The following is a 23439-nucleotide window of genomic DNA, read 5'->3' as shown; positions in this document are numbered from 1 at the left end:
ATTTTGATAAATACCAGCATGATTTAGATCAGTCATAGTAAATGCATTGAACTATCTTCAGAATCATTTCTGTGCAGCTAGGCTTGTTTATATCTTTGATTCCTTCGAAAGAGGCCATTAAAAATTTTAATTTTATTTTAGTTATTTATTTTTATTTTTATTATTTTTAATATACGAAACATAGTTAGTAAGGCAGGAACATGTCGTGTAAGTTACGAGTAAAAATGTATAAATTAATTGCAACAGATACCTAAATCAGTTGCTCTAAAAATGAGGAAAAAGTGCGTAAACTGCTGGCTCTATGAGTACCGTAACATTTCCACTAAGCAGCAGCCCTAATTACGTGGAATCGATCAAAATTCTAAATTATTTATTTAAATGAATTATATAAGAAAGGTGAAAGAAATTTATACTTAACGATAAAAAGTATTTTACTTGAAAGTGCTTCTCCTTGTTTTTTTATGCAGTCCTCCTTATATGCGTATCAGTTCTTCTAAGTACTGTAATATATTTAGCTTGTAGAGACATTAAGTATTTTTTGAAAGTAGGAGAGATGAAAAATTAGCAAACGCCTTCGCCGGGAATCAAGCCGCGGACCTCTGGAAGACGCGCCCTGCGTGCAGACCACCACACCACGAAGGCATGCCAAGAAAGCGGGAGAAATACTGTTGCGCCTGCGCGCGCATTTCATTACTAGCGTCGGCGCATGCGCCTTGAGCTCTTGGAGTTTGTGACATGAGATTGTGAGCTAAGAGCGTGTGAGAGAATTCGTGGCTTCGAGTGGCCATGAACTATGTAAATTAATGAGAATTAAAGTGAAATATAATACAGTCCATTGTTCCTGAGTTTATTGAATTATAGTGTAGTGCCTGTGCAAAACATCGTGGTCCGTCATGGGCCAGAGATCTATGGATTATGAGTTATATACAAGTAACAAGTAAGTCAGCAGTTTCGATTTAAGAATAAAGTGCCATTTTGTTATTTTAAGATACTGTGTAAGAGTTTTGAGAAAATTTATAGTATTTATATACTGTGTTACTGTGTTTAAGTAATTGAGAAGAATTACTTATTATCTTGTGTTATTTCATTAAGAGTACAATGTTGATAAAAGGTGCACTTAAAGAGGATTTAAAGCTATTGGCTTTAGAACTGAATATAGAATTAAGTGAAAAGATAACTGTTACAGATTTAAATTTAGCGATTAAAAGTAGTGAAGCTTTTAAATCCGATCCAAATTCGGTAATAGAGTTGGGTAATTCCATAGTAGAGCATCGTAAATCTGAAGAAGCTAAAGTATTACAGTTAGAACAAATTAAATTAGAGAGATCTAAAACAGAACTGGAAATTGCTCGATTGCGAGCTGAAACAAAAAGTGTTAATAATGATCAAACCGAAAGTAAAGGAGAAAGTTCCGATTCCTTAGAATCTCTTATTAAAAGTATAAGAACACTAACATTGAAGGTTCCGAGTAAACCTGAAAACTGGAGTTATTTTTTCTCGTCTTTAGAAAGAGCTTTCGCGACAAAAAATGTGCTTGAGAAATCTAAAGCGGAAATATTGTTAAACTTGTTAGGGGAACGGGCTTCGAACATTATCGTGTATATTAGAGATGAGGAGCTAAGTGACTATGAAAAAGTAAAAGCTATTATTTTAAAAGAATTCGAACCTACACCACAAATTGTTTTAGAAAATTTTAAAAAGGCTCAACGCCTAAATGAGTCCCATGTGCAGTTCGTGTCGCAATTAACCACAAATTTCGAATATTACTTAAAATTGAGGAAAGTGTTTGATTTTGAAACTCTGAAGCAGTTAATAATATCAGACAAATTGTTTGAAACATTAGATCGAGAAACGTCAGCCCATATTTCTATAAGGCAAGCTGAAAGTTGGTTTCTGCCTCAACAAATGGCTAAGGAAGCAGATTTATTTTTCACATCTCGCGGAAAGTCCCTTGCCGCAAGTGTGCACAGTTTTCAAAAATCTCGTAACAATTACAAAACGTCGAAAAATGTTTCAAAGGTATTCCTTGCCGATGTAAAAGGCTTAAAGTGTGTTCTTTGTGAGGAGAATCATTTTTTGGCAAAATGCCCAAATTTCTTGAGACAACCGGTGAATGATCGGGTTGAAATCATCAAAAGTCATAAATTATGCTTTAATTGCCTAGCATTAAACCATTCCGTCAAAAACTGCAAATCAAAGTTTTCGTGTTCCGTTTGTGGGAAAAGACACCACATGACACTGCATTTTCCAGTAGAAAATAAATCATTGAAAGAGAAGGAAAAAAATAAAAACGAAACAGCGAGTAGTTCCAGTGTGCTTTCCCCCCTAGCGCCAGACTTTCTGCCTAACAGCGGTAATACTCTACTTACAGCGACTAGTGTAAACAGATCCAAAAAAAGTGTTCTTCTGAGCACGGCTATTTGCTTTATTAGTGATAGTATGGGTAAGCTACATCCAATCAAAACATTACTTGATGGCGGCAGTACTTCATCGTTCATAAGCAGAGACTGTGCGAATAAATTCAACTTTGATTATGAGAAGGTAAACATTGCGATTTCCGGATTAAATGATTCCTTGTTTACAATTCGGAAAAAAGTTTCGGCATGCATTAGCAATAAAGATAAAAGTTACGTGACACATTTAGACTTATTAGTGGTACCAAAAATCACGCAAGATTTGATTCCTTCAAGGAAAATTGATATTAAAATGCAGGATTTTTGTAACATAAAATTAGCTGATGAGAATTTTAATGTTCCAGAATGTATAGAGATGCTTTTAGGAGCTGAGGTTTTCTTTGAGATATTAAAATCTGAACAAATTCGCTATGAAAACACGGGTCTTATTTTACAAAACAGCGTGTTCGGGTTTATAGTGTCGGGAAGCGTTACATCAGAAGAACAGAGCCGCGTACATTGTGGGTTAATGAAAACATCTAATGACTTAAAACAAACAATGAGAAAATTTTTGGAAATAGAGAATGTTGAAATAGCCATTCCAAAAAATAAAGAAACAGCAATATGTGAAGAACATTATGTGCAAACTCATAAGCGGGATGAAGAAGGGAGATACATTGTAACAATGCCACTAAAGGAAGATCCTATTTGCTTAGGAAATTCAAAGGATGTTGCCCTTGAGAGATTAAATTCCCTATGGAAAAGATTAGTTAAAGACCCTAAATGTTTGAGTCTGTATCAGGATTTTTTAAAGGAGTATGAAGAGCTAGGGCATATGACTGAGGTTAAAGAGAAAAATGAGCCTAAGGTAGTGTACTATATGCCACATCATGGGATATACCGACCTCAAAAAACAACAACTAAATTGAGAACAGTGTTTAATGCATCGTGTTTGACATCAAATGGAATTTCGCTAAATTCTTTACAACGTAATGGAGGGGTTATTCAAGATGATCTCTTTTCAATCATGCTTAGATTTAGAAAGTACCCATTCGCATTTACGGCGGATATTAGAAGAATGTATAGAATGATTAAAATTAACCCTGAACAGAGATGCTTGCAGCGAATCCTGTGGAAAAAAGAAAATGATGCACCTGTGAAAATCTACGAGCTTAATACTGTGACTTACGGTACAGTTAGTGCGCCATACTTAGCTATGAGAACTCTTAAACAATTGTCGATTGATGAAGGTCCAAAATTTCCGTTAGCTGCGCCAGTCTTACTTAAAAATTTTTATATGGATGATGTGCTTAGTGGAGCGGAATCTTTGAGTACAGCTAAGGAACTTAAATCTCAGTTAACTGCAATACTGAAGAGTGCAGGAATGACACTGCACAAGTGGTGCAGTAATCATGCTGAACTTGCGGAAGAAGATCACTCCTATTCCTTTCCTAATGAAGCAGAATCTACAACACTTGGAGTGTCTTGGAGGTCTAGAAGAGACTGTTTCTGTTTTAGAGTGAAACTCGATAATGACATAGTTGTTACCAAACGACAAATATTGTCCACAATTGCAAGATTGTTTGACCCGATTGGTTTACTAGGGCCAATCATAAGTAAAGCCAAAATATTCCTCCAACGGTTGTGGTTGTTAAAGCTGAATTGGGATGAACCACTACCAAAAAAGGAAGCTGATGAATGGAAGAAGTTCTCTACTGAACTGGAAGTTTTAAGTAAAATAGAAATTGAAAGGTTTATTCTTATTGCAGAAGTAGACTATGTGGAACTTCATGGATTTGCAGATGCCTCTGAGGTAGCATACGGAGCAACCATATATTGCAAGTGCCGTTCGAGAGATGGAGAAGTGAAGACAAGGCTAGTGACGAGTAAATCCAGAGTCTCGCCTATTAAACGAGTTACTATTCCGAGACTGGAGCTTTGTGCGGCAGTCCTACTTGCAAGGTTGATGGTTAGAGTAATATCTGCATTAGAGATTTCTGTGAACAACGTTTATCTGTGGAGTGACTCCATGATCGTGCTTTCATGGATACAAAAGGAGCCTTACCAGTTGAAGACATTTGTTGCAAATCGAGTGGCAACAATTCAAGAGTTGACTAATGGTCATCAATGGCGTCATGTGTCATCAAAGGAGAATCCGAGTGACCTTATATCCCGAGGTTTGGATCCCAGTAAACTTCTACAAAATGATATGTGGTGGAAAGGCCCTCTGTTCCTGAGATACGACGACTACCCAAATAGAGAGATTCCAGTGGAAGTCATTGTGAAGGACTTTCCAGACGAACTTAAAATCCTTAGTGACTCTAATATTTTTCTTAATGTGAAAGCTAACCCTTTCATTGAGGATTTCTTAAATTTAAGTAACAATTACACTAAAATTATTCGTGTTTTAAGTTTTATTTTTAGGTTTGTAAACAACTGCAAGGAGAAGGATAAGGTTTCAGGTCCTCTTCAGAGCTCAGAATTAAAATTAGCTGAATTTAAACTGATTAAGCTAATTCAAGATAGTGAATTTAAAAAAAAATCTCAAGCCTTGAAAAGGAGGGTAAGGTACCTCCAGATAGCAAGGTAAGAAGTATTTTTCCATTTTTAGATCAATATGGAATTTTAAGAGTTGGAGGCAGATTAGCTAATTGTAAGTTGAATTTTGATAGAAAATTTCCTATAATCTTACCAAAGAATCATAAGTTGACTAATCTAATTATTGTGATGTTTCATAAGAAATACATGCATATTGGTCCACAAGGCTTACTGTCTATTGTTAGACAAGGGTTTTGGCCCTTAAACGGGCGCAACACTTGTAGAAAAATAGTACATGAGTGTGTCGTATGTTTCAAAGCAAAACCAGTGCCCTGTCAACAACTTATGGGTCAACTCCCTTAAGAAAGAGTCAGCCCGAATTTTCCATTCAATTGTGTTGGAGTTGATTTTTTTGGTCCTTATTTTATAAAATACCCACATCAGAGAACAGGTCGCCTTAACAAGGTGTATGTGTGCATTTTCGTTTGTTTTGTTACCAAAGCTTGTCATCTTGAGTTGGTAACAGACCTGTCTAGTCAAGCATTTATTGCAACCTTAAAGCGTTTTTTCAGCAGGAGAGGCAAGTGTGCACGCATATTTTCAGACAACGCAACCAATTTTGTTGGTAGTAATGCAGAATTAAAGAAATTGAATAGGCTAGTCAGCAAACCAGATGATGAATTAGGTAATTATTTATCGAGTGAGAGTATTGATTGGTCGTTCATTCCCCCTAGAGCTCCCAATCATGGAGGTCTTTGGGAGGCAGGTGTCAAATCTGTTAAGTTTCATTTGAAACGTGTAGTAGGCAATTTAAAACTAACCTATGAGGAGTTTCTTACAGTAATTGCTCAAATTGAAGGCATTTTGAATTCTAGGCCCTTGCAACCTTTATCATCCGAACCAGAGGATTTTGATATCTTGACACCAGGCCACTTCCTGATAGGCAGACCTATCACGGCTATTGCAGAACCTAATATTTTAAACGTTAACGATAATAGATTAAAGAGCTGGCAAAAATTGACTAAAATAGTGCAAACAATTTGGAAGTATTGGAGAAATAACTATTTGAGTGCAGTGCAAGAAAGAACTAAATGGTTCTTTGAAAAAGACAATGTCAAGGTTGGAACTATGGTTATTTTAAAGACTGATAATGTTCCTGTATGTAACTGGCCTCTTGGCAGAATCGTAGAGATATTCTTAGGTAAAGACAATAAGGTTAAAGTAGTTTCAGTGAAAACGAAAGGAGGTATTTTTAAGAGATCAATTAATAAAATTTGTCTTTTACCTATGCCAAATTAAACAAAAAGTATGTTTGTAATTAATTATTGTATTTTCTTATTATAGTAGTTTGATTTTGTTGATTTTATTATTTGATGTTTACAATTATTTACCTGTATTTCGTATTGTCACTCTGTGTAATTTTTTATTGTAAGATTTAATTTTGAATGATTACATCATGTCAAGGCGGGCGGTATGTTGCGCCTGCGCGCGCATTTCATTACTAGCGTCGGCACATGCGCCTTGAGCTATTGGAGTTTGTGACATGAGATTGTGAGCTAAGAGCGTGTGAGAGAATTCGTGGCTTCGAGTGGCCATGAACTATGTAAATTAATGAGAATTAAAGTGAAATATAATACAGTCCATTGTTCCTGAGTTTATTGAATTATAGTGTAGTGCCTGTGCAAAACAAATACCTTATAAGCTGTATCCTAATCAATGCAAATTTTTTGTGCTTCCCAAAAACGAAACTCCAAATTTCCACCGTTACACATGGAAACATAAAATTTACACGGACAGCTTATAACTAGAAATATACTGAAATTGCGCTTTTAGCTGTGTTTATAGTTTACTAACTGACATATGCGCGTCTCTTGAAAATCAGCTTTCGCAGTACTTATATGGTAGCCTGAAACACGCACAATATCATTTTGCATTACCTAAGGCTTTTGAGTCACGTAAAATATTTGTCATTAAAAAAGTTGATAAATTTAAAAGAAGAATATATTTTCATTTTCCTCCAGCTACATCGTAAGATTGACAACAACACAGCACGTCTGTATGCTGAAGTCATAGTTAAAAAGAAAGTAAATAGCAAAAAGTTTAAAACTCGTATCTTAGAGAGCCAAGTCTAAGAGTATTTCAAAACCTATAAACAAAGTAATACATACATACAGCATCATAATGAAAGTTTTTCCTCATTAACCCTTGATCTTACGCGGTAGTTTTCCCCGAAGAAAGAATAGATTTTTTATAAAAGAAGGATTGCTGTCGGTAACTTCCTTCCCTTTCGGAACTGGTCGAGGGCAATGAAAACGTGTTTCAAGGAACAGCTCATTTATCTAGCATATCTGGTGGCATCATTTGCATCCATGCCTGTTATAAAAATTGTGTTTGAAGGTTTAATCTTTTCCATGACACTGACATCATTCTTACTGTAAAATCATATGCTCTACTAACAAATTAATATAAAGGCTATATTTAAGTTAATTAAAAATCAGCAAAACGTAAACAGTAAAAATTGCCTTTAGAATATAATAGTTTGACCAAAGAAGTTTGTGTATTTCAGGCAGATTTCAGAAAAAGAATGAGGACAAATTTTGCGTAGAAAAAAAAAAAAAAAAAAAAAAAAGGAAAGCTTTATAAGCAGCTACATAAAATAAACCAGAGAATGCTTATTTAGAGTCTGATGCAATAAGTAAAAAAAATCAAGCTAACGCAAATATCCCGAGTTTAAAACATATAACATTTCGGAACGTATTTGTATAATTGTATGCACAGCCGAAAAGATGGAGAAGAGAAAAATATATAAATGTGAAGTCTTCTTAAGACCTAATAATTTGCACATATCTAAATATATTTTTATTGCTATACAAAAATATTAACATTATAGAGTGTAAGTAGAAGCTTCAGTAACCACAGCTTCAGATAATAAATCTATCCTACAAATTAAAAAAAAAAAATACTCAAAGTTAAGAGTTAAAAAAATATAAGTCTGCAACGAACTGAAATCAGTCAGTACAGGCATAGAAGTACAGTGCCCATTAAATCTACTAACAATAACAAACAGAAACATAAATTTTACTCTGAATTGACTTTCACAATGCCTAGCCTTTCATTTACATAATTTAATTTAAATGCACTAAAACAAAAAATAATTGAGTGATTTGATGCAACAGTTTCAAAATAAATCCTTGAGACTAATTACATTCTATTAACAACGAAGGAATTAGTTCACAGTGAGGTCATAATTAAAGAACGATAATCAGTGATATTTAAGCTTCTTTTAGTTCTTTTATTTTGTCTTCCGCTTCTGAAGCGAGGTGTGAAATGAGCAAGAGCACACCGGAAAAGCAGGCTAAAACGACTGACTGTATTGCTGGGTAAAAAACCCGCACAAAATGACTTGATCTCATTTCTCGTCTAACTATCAGACTAATCTCATTAAATTTAGGTGCTTAAAAAAAACTCTGATTGTTATTATGATGCAGTAGCAATGTACCATAGCCAGCAGACAATAAGAACACTGGAGTTAATATTATGAAGCAAATCTGGAGGGAGGGAATTTTTGAAAACATTTCTCAGCACTGTTTTAACCATTTCCGAAACATTAGATTATTCATGGTGTAGTAGTTATACAAGGTCAAAATAATAGACATAACAAACTGCTGTACTTAGACTTTTCTTTTCCTTTAACTTAAATCTTGATTTTTTTAAAAATACAATAAATGTTTTAAAAGAGTCGCAACATAATTGCGAACTCATTTATATTCATAAATCGAGTGTTTTGATTTATGCATCGTAAAAACTTATTTATAATCTAAGAACGATCAAACCATTTTCAGTTTATGTTATAACTCATTTGTTTATTTGCAAAAATAGCTTTACAGCTAAAGGCAGTCTAAAGTGCTCCTTGCTGTTTTACAGCTAACGTGTTGTGGCACATTTACATATTACGTATAGAGTTACCGTATTTTAAGAAAATTAATTCAGGACGCTTCGTACATGACGGTACTGTAATTTCCATTGTTGCATTTTAAAAAAATTCAATAAATTGTCAAACTTATTTCAAATATTATACTTAAAAAGACTAAAACTATACATGGAGTATTCAAAACTGCAATAAAAGTCTTTCACTATAATTTTCTGCATTTAATATCCCTTTCAACATAATTTAAAAAGGCGTTTAACGACAACATCATAACACACTGATGGAAAAGGAAATCCCAACACTACGAAGGAGTTGTGCTAGACAAATGAAATTTTGGAAGCGTGTTTACATATCTGAAAGATGATATCTATTTAAATTTTGAGCTAGTAGCACTAGTAGCGCTTCTGTGAACATGCAAATCACGTTTGCTTTAAACACGCGATGTAAGCTTCGTATGCTTTATTTTCTGAATTGGGCACTGTGGTCAAGAATTCATTTCGAATGATTACATATTGAGGTGATACTATACTTTGGTGTTAATGTTTTCATATCATTTGCACGTTACAAATGCTTACGTTAGCAATTTTATACTGGCATTAAAAGATAAATAAAATAATTCTTAATGAAAATCCATACAAGGAAGCGGCAAAATACAGACAGATCCCTTCTCTTTCTAAAAAAAGACAATAAATAATCTCACTTACCGAAAATAACTAATTGTTTTTGTTTCAGAAGAGTAATTTCTTTGATTTTCGAATCTTAGAAAAATTTCGGGTAGTATCAGAGCAATAGCAGAGACATTTACAAATAAATGGGGAGGGGGGACATATGTAGCTATAGAATAGATATTAGTAATATGCATATGACGAACATTGTATTTGTTTAACAGCTAAAGTATCGTACAATACTTGAAAAAAGATATCAGGATTCGATAAATTGTCGAAGCAAAATATGTAGAGCTTTTATTAATTTTCATCTTTTATTAATATTCAGTCCAAGACCTTCGTAGAAGAAATTATGAGGTTTTTTTAAATTTTCATAACTAAAATGGCTGTTCGTAGTTGTGATAAAATGTGTAACCGACTGAATTCCACCATTCTCAAATTAGAACTGAGATACAAATTAAAACTGTTAGCTTACGTAGATGTAAGTAAATCTCCGTATGTATACGCCTTTTTCAAACAAAGCGGATAAACGGACATTTGCGATAAATGTATTTCTTAGCAGGAAATATACTTGCCATTAAGTTTTCCGTCTACTAGATTGTACAGTTTCCGTTCTCCAATTTACCATTCGAGTTTAGACAATACTATTGCAGTGGCATTTCGAATACTGCAATGCATCGTTCGCTTCCGTTAGATCGGCAACAAATAAACTCATCAGAGGCCAATTATTTACTTGCTCTCTTCGAGAAAGAAAGAACTAGCCCATTTCTTACTCTGTCTCACAGTTCGAATTCTCTGCAAGTCATCATTCCGATCGCATAATCGAAAACGTATTAAAAATAATAACAATAAAAAATAAATTATTTTTCAGACTTCATATTCGTAAACTTTGCCCTCCTTTCATGACTTGACACGAACTTGCCCGAGCATTCTTGGTTGACCAAAAACAGCAGGGCTCGATTGCTCGGATCGATTCATAACAATGGTGGACGAACTGACATTTGACCCTAAGTGAGAATGGACGAACATACAATGCACAGCCGAAATTGATCGAGAAATTTTTTTCTTCACCTGACTGTGGGCGGATGAGTTCGATTGCGAAAGCTTTAATTTGATGAGATGGCCTATATTTTAGATTTGTATTCCAAGCAGCAAGAAAACACTGATGAGATGAATGACTCAGAGACTGAAGTATGTTTTAATAGCTACGATACAATGGCTTATGTTCACGATCATAATTTGCAACTTTATTCCTGACACGATAAAGGATGCAAGGATAAAATTCGACTTAATTACAACGCTGAATTTCGTATTGCACCAAACACAATGAATAAAGTATATTTTCAATTATTAAATGAGTAGTTAAAGGTTTACTCATTTTATTTACATTATTTTGACTATAAGAAACAAATTTTCCAAACAAATATTTAATATATAAGATTATACGGTCACTTAATTTTTAAGACTATAATTCTACTGTATAAAATATTTGTACAGAAAACACATTCAACCCATATGATTATACTTACATCAATACCTAATTTAAAATATAAATTTAATTACACATAGAAACTTCCCTAAAATTAATATCTGAATTTCAAATTACGAATATTATAGTCTTACATCGAGATAATTACATTAAACAACATGACCTTCGGTGGTGTATTAGCGTTTTTTCATAACGTTCTCAAATATACAGGCGATTTTTAGAGGTGATCGTCTCATGGAGGTGTCTCCATGTTAGGTTTCACAGTTCTTTATTAAAAGCCCTGCTGCTACAAAGAAAGAACAACATATTATTAAGAACTATACTCGTTTCTATAGTTGATTGCACTGGCTGAAAAAAAAAATATTAAAATACCACACGTCTGAAAGTGACCTGAAACCACCGTTTTAGCCCAATTTTACTTTTTACTTTATATTTTGAATTATATTTTGAAGGAATATAACATTAAATGATTTTGGATCAAATATTTTATCTATAGAGAATAGCTTTATATGCACAGAAGAACAGATGTATGCAATTCTTCATTCCAAAAAGCTTTTTCGACCATTTTTAGTCACGCGTTATCATCGAGCTCCGAAATTCTCACGGAAATAAAGTAAATGGAGCTAAAGCATGAAATTCTATTTTATCCGATATGACTTTTATATTTATATTATAAAAACCACAGTACACTAAGGGGAGGGGAGAGACAAAAACCGATAGATGCAATGAAACATACATTTAGTGTTAGATCAGATCACTGAATCAATAGTCAATTCAGTCAGTTATCACTGGTTCGGAATCTCTTTCTAAAACGATTTTAGTTAGAAGAAACGGTTGCTAAAACTTTTTTGAAAAAATATCAAAGCACAACTGGCTAGAAAGATTATGTAACATCTGCAATAGCTGTCAGTAAGAATTTCTCTCTGCCGTGATTATTGATACGCGAACATTCGTCATCAGTCAAACAATTAATGCCTTTTTCTTAACTCATAGCTAATTAATTTGTAGAGTCATTAGGTTAATTGGAAGCAGAGAAGATGAAAAATATGCAACCGCCTTCGCCGGGAATCGAACCACGGACCTCTGAAATACCGGCCCAGCGTGCTACCGTTACACTACGAAGGCATGCTAGGGAAGTGAGAGAAATACCTTATAAATTGGTTAATTCATAACGGAAAAAAGGCTAGAGATGTTTGCTTCCGGAAGCGATACCTTTATAGATGACTTTCTAAAGAAAACTGGTTCTTTTCACATTATAAATGGACAAAACACATAAAAACCTCATGCTGTGATCTGCCGGCAGATGCACTCGGACGAACTACTCATAATTAGTGATCTAATCATTCAGTCGCTCTCGAGTCTCCATTCTTAACTAACAGTGATACCTTTTACATTCATTCGTTTCTAGATGCAGAAAATGTAAGACACTAAATCCTTTGCCGAGATAATTTTGCTATAATTCAATTATTTCTATTAAAGGGACGTCCCGAGTACTTCAAAATAGTTGGCTGCATTATTTTTGCTGTAATATTGGTTTTACGCGACATAATAACACTTTTAGCTATCTTCTGGTTGCTTGATATTTCTGTGGGAGCTCAAGAGTAAAAATGTAGCCATTGGGCTTACAATTACTTTTCCTGCGCATTTTACGCATTTAATATGTTGTAATTTTATTTTATTTTTATTGCTAATATTATTATCATTTTAATGAATTAAAGTTTTCAATGATTGAGGCACACAGCTGTGAAAAAATAATATACGACTGAACACATAAATTTATAAACAAACATCAGTTTTTATATTTAAAACGATGGTGAACGATTATCCGAACCAAATGTAACAAATATTTGGACCCCAGACTGGTTGTCTTATTACTTAAACCTCATCACTGCATTGAAAGACTTGTTTCTATAACCTTTCCAATTTAGGGAGTCCTGGCATTGTCTTAAAACAATTCACCCTTGCCTTGAAATGAAAATCACCTTCACCTTGAAATGAGTCCTTGCCCCCCCCCCCAAAAAAAAAATTCTGCTGAGGAATAATGGATAATTTTATTGAATAAAAAACTTTAATTCATTTTCCATATACAGCTACTTATACGTGAAGGTTATACGGTACAGCAATATCACATGCAAATAAGCGTAAACTTTAAAAGAGGTAGAAAATTTCATTCCATGCCAGCGGTTAGATAATTTCATGCGGTAATAGATGCATTTAGAAGCAGAATAATTAACACTCCTCACGGTTGCGACCGCGTAACTCCACTCTAATCTTAGTTCAAGGTCAATTTTGAATAACTTTTTCCTGTCTCACTCTCTCTCACTGTTGCTCTGATTAAACGAAGTGCGAGTGACCCGGCAGTCAATAGTTCCGTTTGACTAATGCAGACATAATAAACGTCATTCAAAGACAGAATAGTGTTCTAATCTGGCAATCGTTCTGATAATCAGGGCTTGATTTGGCAAAAAGTAAACAGGACATTTACCCCAGTTCATCACTTTCAAATCCTTCTATAATAGTTAAGATACGTAAAATTTCAAACAATCCCCTTCCCACTGGTTTTAAAAAGTAAAATCAAAGGGGCAAAAAAATTAATTAAATTTAATCGTATTTAATTTTTTTTTATGTGTGTCTTCAAAATTCAGATTATTGTCTTGCACTTTCATTGGCGTTGATATTGTTTAGCGAAGGCTAAGTTTCATTGGCACTGATATCATTTAGCGAAGTTTCGATTTTTGAACTTGTCGTTAGTTGTCACGTTTTAGGAATGAAACTCCAGGACCGTGGATAATCAGGGACCATGCACCCAGGATAAGAATCCAGGATCACAGAGGACCATGGAGGATGGGATCATATACTTGCCCCCGTTGGAACGGAATCAAAAATGTGATTTATATTGATGCATGTAAATATAAAGTGTATGTGATACACATGTATTTTTATACTGATGCAATACCGTATACTATACAACAGGTGGCCATAGCCCAGATCTCGCAGGCGAGTGGTGTCTCTCTTATGTAAATATATGAAATGCGGTAAATTTAAACCATTCAGTGTCCAAAAGAATTTAAATAATATATTACATTTCTTTTCCAGGATTATTATTAAACTTAAGCTGATCAATGTCCAAACGTAATTATTTTATTTAATTTCTTGTTAGTTAAGAAACTTAATAATGTTTATTGGAGAAGTTAAACAATAAGAATCAGCGTAATGTTTGTAAATTTTGTAGGACTAGCATTATGCAATGTTTGTAAATGCATTGTTATTTACGTGAAATTATTTATATTATGTTTATGTCGTATGCTGTACATTACAGAGAAAAGTGCAAGGGGGCGATGAAGAAAACTAGTCTTTTAAAAGACGTCGATTCAAGAAAAAGGCTGGTAATACTGATCTATGTGACATTGTGGGTCAATTGAAATTTACATTCATTGAAAAATCTCTCCTGCTTTATTGAACCATTGGGGCAAGTGGCATAAACACCTTTAAACATAAACCTAGTTAAATTTTAAGGTATTTCTTATGTATAAATAATTTGTACATAAAAGATACAGATATTGCAACGTTTCTAGAACTATGCTGAAACAAATTCATTCTACTCCTTACTCTAATTTTTTTTTTAAAGTTGTCTTCCGTACATAAATATGCAACAATTTATAACTATTCATAACTACATAGACGTGCATCTGGAATGATCACGGAAAAAAATGGAAACAAAATCTTGAGCAAGAGCTCCAGATTTTACAAAGGCAATTAAAAGTAAGCTTTAGAGCTTAGTAAAGGCCAATACAACAATTATTATGATAAATCCATATGCAGAAATTGAGTCTCTTAGTACAAATTATCGGAAGTTAGCGCCAGCTTCAGTAGCTTTGCGATGGAGTAATTAGGGTGTTTCATTTTTTCAAGATGTGATTTTCATATGACTTTGTTTAAGCTCCGAATCTCAGTGATGTAAAAGATATATATGTCAAATTTCAAGAAGATTGGTTAATATTAGGCGTTGCACACATTGATCCCGTTTATCTCAAACTAGAGAAATTTCTAATACTGAAGGGGTTTGTACTAGTAGTCTTGTAGAGGTTATTTTAAGTTTCTAATAGTTATTTTAAGTTCAAACATATTTTACTGTGTATTCTCGTTTCCTTGCGTTTTTAGTATCGCGTTTTATGCAAATGAGTTAGAAGGAGTATTTAAGGAAGGTTTGACTAACTTCGAGAGAAAGTGCTTAGGAGTCCTTACTGGCGCGTATTTGCCTTCTGGCTACTTCGTTCTTGAATCTACTACCCTCGGCCATATTGTACGTGTCTACTGATAATCGCCGGCTAGGTTAAATAAAGGACCAACTACGTTAGGTATTTGTGTCAAGCTTCGGCTGTCTATTTAGTTCAATATTAGATTAGTTTCTTATTTTCTTATCCTGATTTAAAATCCCGAGTGGAGACTTTCCTGTAAGACCTAAAAAGGACCATCTGTTATTATTTCTTTAAGTGAATAAAAGGAGCAAGACTCTGTCGTAAATACTTGAACTCAGCGATAACTCGCTACTTGGTTCACTAGGTTCCTCTACATTTGTCATAGATAAAAGTACTGAGGAACATTACAGGCTTCTCATCTATTTCTTTCCTTGATCACGAGCCTTGGTCATGATGTTTAAAAAATTTACGTATCTTTAGTTACTGTTTATAGAGCTTGGGCAATCAGTAGAAGTAAAATGAAAAAGAAAATCGAAGAGCCATGCTTTGAAAATCCTCCCCATTCGGTCTTACATTGGGACAGTAAACTGTTGCCTTCAGTTGCACATGGAAGTGTGAAAACTTTGGAAGATAGAGGTGCAATTCTAGTAACTAGCAAAGAATTTGAACATATGCTTGGAATGCTTGTCCTGGAATGCACTGGTGAGCAGATGGCTGAAGTAGTTCTTCGGAAAATAGACCGATTTGGGGTACGTGACAATATCATCAGTAAGTCTTTTGATACTACAGCATCCAGATTTTTTGGAAGTTCTGATGTCTGTGGGCTTCATTTCATAAAAAGTCATATACGAAATGCTGGATGAAAAAAATCACATTCGAGGTTACTAGATGAACAACGATTGAAAATGGTTTACTGCATCCACAATGTCCAAAAAAACAGAAGATTCAAGAGAAGACTACAAAGAGTTATTACTACTCTCACTCCTATTCCTAGGAGGTTGGTCTCAAAACGACTTTAATTTCAAGATCCCAGACGTTCTGCAACAAGCAAGGTGGATGGAAAAGGCAATGTATGCACTTAAAATTCTCCTCTTCACTAAACAGTTGAATATTCCTCAACAAGGACTGAAAGAAATGCAACGGGCTGCACATTTTGGGAGCTTCACATATCTTCGCTTTGGTACGAGGCAATAGAAAGTCGAGGAGTTTCAAAGAATAATTTGGATATGTTACAGCTTCTAAGCACTTACTCAGATGCAACGTCAAAAAATGTATTCTCACAGTTGTTAAGCGACACCTTTGGTATCCGTCAGAAATAAACGTAGGATTGGCTTTTTTGTTGACGAATATATTAATCAGGCTAATAAGGAAAATATAACTAAAAATTTAAAAACCAAACTTGCAAGTAAAAAGGAAAATAAACGATTAAAGGGTAAAAACCTAGTTTTTGAAGGAATGACCACAGTTTGTTACTAATAAAACAAAGACGTCCTTTGAATTTCTTTTGTTATCCGCAACGTAACAGAAATACTGCGGTGATTCTCTAAGAAGCCATGTGAAAGCTCTTAATGTGGTCAGTGATACCGCAGAAAGAGGATTTGTTCTGACAAAATAGTGTAACAAATCGGTCAGGGACGAATAAAAACAGTTCTTGTTGAGGGTAGTCGAACATCACAGAAAGAATTTCGCTAAGCGAACAAAACAAGGGATTGCATCGTTCAGAGTTGATTAATATAACATACGTTTTGCCTATCATACTAAATACTCTTAGCGTCTAGTTTTTAATATTATTTTAAGTTTGTGATTTCTAGTTTCCCAATAAAAGTAATTTACATTGAAAGATCACATTTTTCGCCTACTTTTACAAAACTGATCAAAGTGTGAAACCGCTAAACATTATCCAGTCTTTCGGAAGTTTAAGACTCCGGGAATAAGCAAAGTCAGCAAAACTTTTACATTTTATTTTTTGCCTAACAAAATGAAACACCCTAATATCCATTAACTTTAATTCTAATTGCTCAAGAGCCTTCATTAATTATAAGCCATTTTTGTTTGAATGCTCACAAATAAAATTAGAAACTGAATGAAGCAAAAATTTCTCTTCAGTGTCGTCTCTTTCTTTCCTTTATTTTTTTATATGAAGAATTAATTTTTAACTTCACAAATATATGAGATAAATTCGTGTTTTTTGAGATATACATATCCCTTTTTTCTCTCTTTTTAGGTCATAGAAGACTCATATCAAAGGGCTTTTGAAACAAATAAAGAGTAAAGAATGACACTGAAAGCATTCTTTAAGTGAACAAATTTTTTTCTATGCCATGCTCCATTACATAGACTTTAAAGGTCCTAAAAATAATATCTTCACTGAAAAGATAATAATACTATTTTGAGGCCTGCTCTTGGGAAGAAGTGTTCATAATTGGCCTCAAAATGACAGCCATCTGTGAAAAATCTTGTTCAAGACATAAAATTTCCTTCCTGAATCTGCTTTTTGCAAGCACATTAAAAGTTTAGTAGTAGATGAGCTTTTAATTACTCATGAAGTTGTTTCCTTTTGATCATTTGGCACTGTCATAAAAAATATACAAAAGCTATGACTAACAATGCTTTTAAAACCAAACGATAAGCGATATTGGAAAATAACCGCAAAAACATAAACTAGAACATAATTTTGGCAGGTTACTTATTCTTTAATCGTTTTCCATTCTAATTATTGAATTAATTACTTTCATCTAAGCAAATCCTTATGCTTTTTTAAAATATATTCCTCCCTTTTCGAAAGGAATTAACAATTTAAACATAATATATGACGTTAAGACGTTTTTTAAGTTTCTTTTTTGATTCTAAGCCTTGTTAAATACCCATAATCCTGCGCAATCGGATTTGAAAGCACTTCCACCTTCAACTTGACATACTTCTGATATATTCTTCATTAGGGCAGTTTTTAACGCCTTTGTAAATGAGATTACTCTCATTTTGCGGCTCTTAGGAAAAAAGGATTGAATGCTAAAGAAGGAAAAATTATACAGTTTATTAAAAGCGCTCCGAAAGGCGTTTTTTTTTTTTTTTTTTTTTTTTTTTTTTTTTTCGCATTAATTTGGGTCAAGGAAATAACAAGTTTGCATAAACATTTTTCGTTTTAGTTGGGAGGCAAAGAAGATTAAACTCATTCTTCACAAAATTAAGATTTAGAAAAAGAATTGAGATAATACTTTCACAATTTTATTGTTTACAGTAGTGGAAAGCTACATTGTAAGTCTCAGTCTAAAGCTTTTGTGAACAGAAGACGATGTATAGCTGGAAAAAAAACCTAATTCAGAATATTAATATTTTTAAATGAATTTCAGTGTTTTAAAATTTATTTTTATTTCCATGGCCAGTGTAAATGTTGCTACCTCTTTCTACTATTAATTCAGTTTGGTATTTGAAAATTTCATCCGTAGATTTATTAAATGTAGTTTGCGCACTGATTTTTAACACAATATTTTTAGAAATTATATGAATTTAATTACCATAAATGAGCAATTATGTAACTTTTAAATTTCCTATCGTGAGGGATTAAACATAAAATGGTTCAAAAACACGAATTTCAGTTTCATTCGACAATGTAGCTGATTTATAAAAGAAAGCTATACGTATCGATCATCTTACTTGAAAGCTGCCAGTTATTTTAAAATGCTGTTGAGTAAATGTTCGCCCAGCTCTGGAGAACTCTCCAGCCTTCGAAGTAGATTGACTCGTAAAAAGCTACAAAATTCTACTTCGTTATAATGCGATGTTCGCCTACCCTTGCTAAATCGAATGAACACTGGCAGTTCGATCCAGGTTCAAAATCTGATAAGAGATTAGGCTGAATACGTGTTTTTATAACTTTCCACATATGTAGCATAATTATGAGCTAGCTTCCTTTAGAAAGTTCTTGATAAAGGTGTTTATTCCTTTACGCATATAGTCCTAGCGTGTTCTGCTATAATTCAAAAGTAAAGAAATAAATAGGTGGCGCTATAAACTAGAATTAGACGATTCTCTCTAGAACTGATTCAAAGAACCGATTCGGTTTACTGAGAGAATTTATTCCGATTCCAGAAAACGGAGTGGTAGTTCTTTGCATTTTACGGACAGCTCTTGTTGGAAGCCTGTCCGTAATAGGGATCTACTACTATTCGTTTATGAACTGATTCACTTTACTGAGCCAACAAACGCCTGATTCTCGAAAAAGGAGCCGATCTCTTGTTAGTCCAGTGCCAGGAAAGTTCGATTCCCATTTTAGGGGAGAAAAGTATGTTTATCATTCCATGTTAAAAGTAAGTTTAATTTTCATCGTTTCCCAATTTTTTGAAAAATTTTTATTCTAGGATTTTATTGTTAGTTCTATACAGAAAGGATTTTTTATGGAATCTCACGACTACAATTGAAAGTAATTAGTTCAGGGGTTAGCATTTAATACGGTCGATTCTTCCGATTCATGTATTTGTTCGATTCTTTTCCCTCATCGCTCCAACTCGCTAACCGATCCCGATTCCCTTATTCGTTCGATTTTTTCCGCTCTTCACGCCTTCATTGCTAGCCATTCTTGATTCATCCCTCGTTCTCAGACTCTTTCATCAGGGTTATTGTTAGTGAGCGGACAGTCATAAAAAAAGAACCGATTCATTTCAGTGAGCTAACGGTTCTGATCCGATATCTCATAAAAGAACGGTTTTGCACATCTCTACTATGAGAAGTGAGGATGGTGGTAAACTACAGTATATAGCAAGAATTTAAGTAAGGAAAAACTCGTGGATTTTATTTTTTATGCAAACACAAGTGGCAATGTCTAGACAAGTGAGTTAGGATTTTTTTGATAAATGAACTAGAAAAGGGTTCATAAAATGACATCAGAAACGGCTTATGTTTAATTTATTAATTTTAAAAACATTACTTAATTTTTAAGGTACTTTTTCCCTCCTTTCTGCATGCTTTCGTGGTGTAACGGTAGCACACTCGGCGCGTATTCGAGAGGTTCAGGTTCGAGTCCCGTCGAGGGTACTGCACATTTGTCATATCTCCTGTTTCTATAAAAATCCTAATGACTGAAAATTTGTACTCAACATTTTTAAGGAGGACGCAGTGTTTTATATAGCTATTTTATCACATTAAGTAATGCGTTGTTAAAATTGAGATAACGAAGTATCTCCTGTCGCATGTATTAGCTACAACTTTATTTTTCATTTCGGGAGTAACCTTTTGACCTGGGTGTGATATTAACACGCAAAATCACTACCACATGAAAAATGTTTTTCAAGTTCTAAAAGGGAAAAGCAGAAACTGCAGTTCTCACAGCTTATATTAACACAGTCATTCAATACTTTATACTAAAATCAATCAATTATTACAAGAAATCTATGCTAAAACAAATACATACATTATTCCGTTATTACTTGAACATTATGACCCTGATCTTCTGCATGTACTAAGATTTTGTCATATCCACTTCTCTCTAGAAATAATGATAAACAAAATGGCCATGAAATTACGGTTTGCTGAAGATGTGTTTAGTCAGAAAGGGTTTGTTTTCAGTGTTAAGTGTTACATCTTTGGACAGAAAGACAGTGATGCGCGCACTAAAGGAAGAAAAATTCAGCATTTCCGTATTCCATCATCGATCACAGTCGTAACAACGAATATAATGAAAGGATCACTGCAATAGTCAAGGCAAAGAGATTTAAACATACAAAAGATCGGACAGAATCATTTCATTAGCATACTCTTGCGGCGTCAATGGCGAAGCGCGCGAATTTGGCGGAGAGAGAATAAATTACTCTTCGAGCAAGCTAGTCCAAGGCCATATTAAAAAATGGCTAGTCAAACGAGTTTGACTTGCTCTTTCAAATACATCGGACAGTTATTATATTTTCGTGGTAATCCTTTCACAAAATATTGCTTGTATATTCTTTTATAATTTTTATTCTTATTACTATTTTAATTTCTGACAGCTGTGGAACCGGAACTGCAACATTTCGGCCTTTCGGTTTTTACTCCTTTCGCGGTTTCTTTGCCAGGGGTGAAGCTTGCAGTCACCTATTAGATCTGCCAGAATATCAGGGTCCAGGCACGGAAAATCGCAATCCAGGCCGAATTGAGCACATGGTCTGAGGCTTATTTTCTTTGAATAATTCGAGACGATAGGCGTTTCTATTGCAATCATTCTATAATTCTAGGGTAGTAATTAAAAATCCTTAGCTCAGAGACTATAGCAATGAACAAGTGAATCATTCTTATAAAATTCTTTCGTAAGAAGAGAGTAGTTAATAGGAAACTATGATTTTTTAAGCATCTATCCAGTTGCTGACACCACACAGGAACGAAACATAACAGCCACCTTTCAGGTAGACAAAAACCGTTTAAACATCATTAGTAATGTAAGAAAACGTATTCCAAACAACATAAAGAAACTAAAAGTTAAAAGCAATAAAAAAATGGTGCTGGAATATAACGTATCATTTAGCTTTGTCGAAATACATTAAGGTGCTTTCATGTCGAATATACAAGCAATGTTTCTATCTAAAGTTCATTTCAGTTTCTTATAAATAGCGCAAGTATTCTTAAAAGCATTTCGATTTTACATAATGCAATGGATACACATTAAAGATTAAATAAATAAGTAAAAGTTTTAAAAAATTTAAATTAAATCCATTCAATATGTCAGTTAATCTCATTTTTATATACAGCAGTGTCATGTTCTGAAGCAGAATCATTAGGTTATTTTGAAGCAGGAGACATGAAAAATGAGCAATGCCCTCGCCAGAACTCGAAGTGGGACCTCTCGAGATGTGCCGAGTGTGCTACCGTTACGCCACGAAGGAATGCGGAAAGGAGGGAGAAAATATTTTGTTCTGGAAAAATTTTAATTAATAATAGCGTAGAAACTTTGACGTACAAATATTAAAAATCAAATTACCATTTGATTTTTCACAGATGACTGAAGACGGCTGTAATCATTCATATAATCAATCATAATCATAATATCGCATTATCGGCCATGAATCGTAATTAATATCCATAACATAAACAATTGCAATTAATCATTTTATTTTGTTTTGAAAAAAGTGATTAAAAATAATTACTAATAAATACAGTACATCTACTTCTTGCAGTAGTTGTGTAATCCCCGACACCAATTCTAGTTAAAGGGCGGCATCCTCTGATGTTTCAAAAGCTATACTATCAGCATTTGAATCATAACATTTTCCCGCACATTTAAAACAAATAGAGAGACACAATTTTCTTTTTACATCAGATTCTATAATAGGATATTATTTCATTAACTTTATTATAATGGACAGTATTCAAATAGTTTACTGAATTCAGATGATTAAATTCATAAACAGGTTAAAATAGTATAATCAAATACATCAAAAATATTTTTTTTTAGGCCAAAAGGTCATATTTTAGTCAGTAACGCACTCACCTGAATTTTGCTCTTGAAAAGCAAGTATTTCTTTTTTTTTTTTTCAATGTTAAAGCGCAGAACAAATGGAAAAATTGAATAAAAAAGTGCAAAGGATAACAAGTAGGATTAAAAACATCATCATTTAAATCAATTCTTTAAGGAATAACCAACTGAAGTTTTAAATGTCTAATGGATCGATCTGCTTCAAACAACTACGTATTTAGCATTTCAGTTAGCCAATAATTTGTCTTGGGAAGAATATGATATTTCAAATTCAGTCGGTATTTGTATTTCTCTCATCTGCAGTAGTATTTTTAATCTATAATCTCAATGTAGGCTAGCGAACTAGTGGACGCTGAGGAGTTATTTGGAGGGTGAGGCTAAAGAACGTCTATGTATACACACAATTCTTGTCTAGGTACATAAAAATGCATATTCTTTGGTGAGGGGTTAGTAGTTCGAAGGATGGCGAGGCGTTAGTAGTTAGTAAGTGGGCATAGGAAGGTTAAGCGAGCAATAAAGAGCACGCTTGAAAAATTTGATTGCCTAAACACGTTTGAAATAAAGCATTTAAATAATCAATTTATTATGCAAATACATCTTCACAAGATGCATCTTTACAAGAACTGTATTCTATCATGTCAATTGAGGCTTCACATATATTGGTCAAAGCTATATGTAGATTCATTTTCTGTTCCAACGGAATGAAGTTATAAACTATTGGTATAAAAACATGACCATAAATGTGATATCCATTAGCTGAAGAAGTGTGTTCTTTCAATGTACTATAAT

At 33.8% G+C, this 23439-nt stretch overlaps 1 protein-coding gene and 1 long non-coding RNA gene across 3 annotated transcripts in view; one reads left to right on the top strand and one right to left on the bottom strand.

Moving 5' to 3' along the window:
- LOC118198611 (uncharacterized) overlaps positions 1 to 17734 on the top strand; it is a 29061-nt gene extending 11327 nt beyond the window's left edge. The window contains exon 2 of the long non-coding RNA XR_004759823.2: positions 17437 to 17734. This is a non-coding gene — a long non-coding RNA (uncharacterized LOC118198611). The remainder of the gene's footprint in view (positions 1 to 17436) is intronic.
- The window catches only part of nemy (cytochrome b561 family member no extended memory), a 151852-nt gene that overhangs the window by 40618 nt on the left and 87795 nt on the right, over positions 1 to 23439 (bottom strand). Inside the window, exon 1 of one of the 2 annotated variants that reach the window (XM_035370339.2) lies at positions 20620 to 20941. The exons of the other annotated variant lie outside the window; for it this stretch is intronic. The gene's annotated coding sequence lies outside the window, so the exon portion shown is untranslated. Of the gene's footprint in view, positions 1 to 20619; positions 20942 to 23439 lie in introns of those variants that run through there. 2 annotated transcript variants of the gene reach the window in all.

The sequence above is a fragment of the Stegodyphus dumicola genome, chromosome 4, assembly GCF_044657685.1.
Source record: "Stegodyphus dumicola isolate Sdum_Otavi_A_Nest chromosome 4, ASM4465768v1".
Lineage (NCBI taxonomy): Eukaryota > Metazoa > Arthropoda > Arachnida > Araneae > Eresidae > Stegodyphus > Stegodyphus dumicola.
This window is presented reverse-complemented; position numbering and strand designations above follow the sequence as displayed.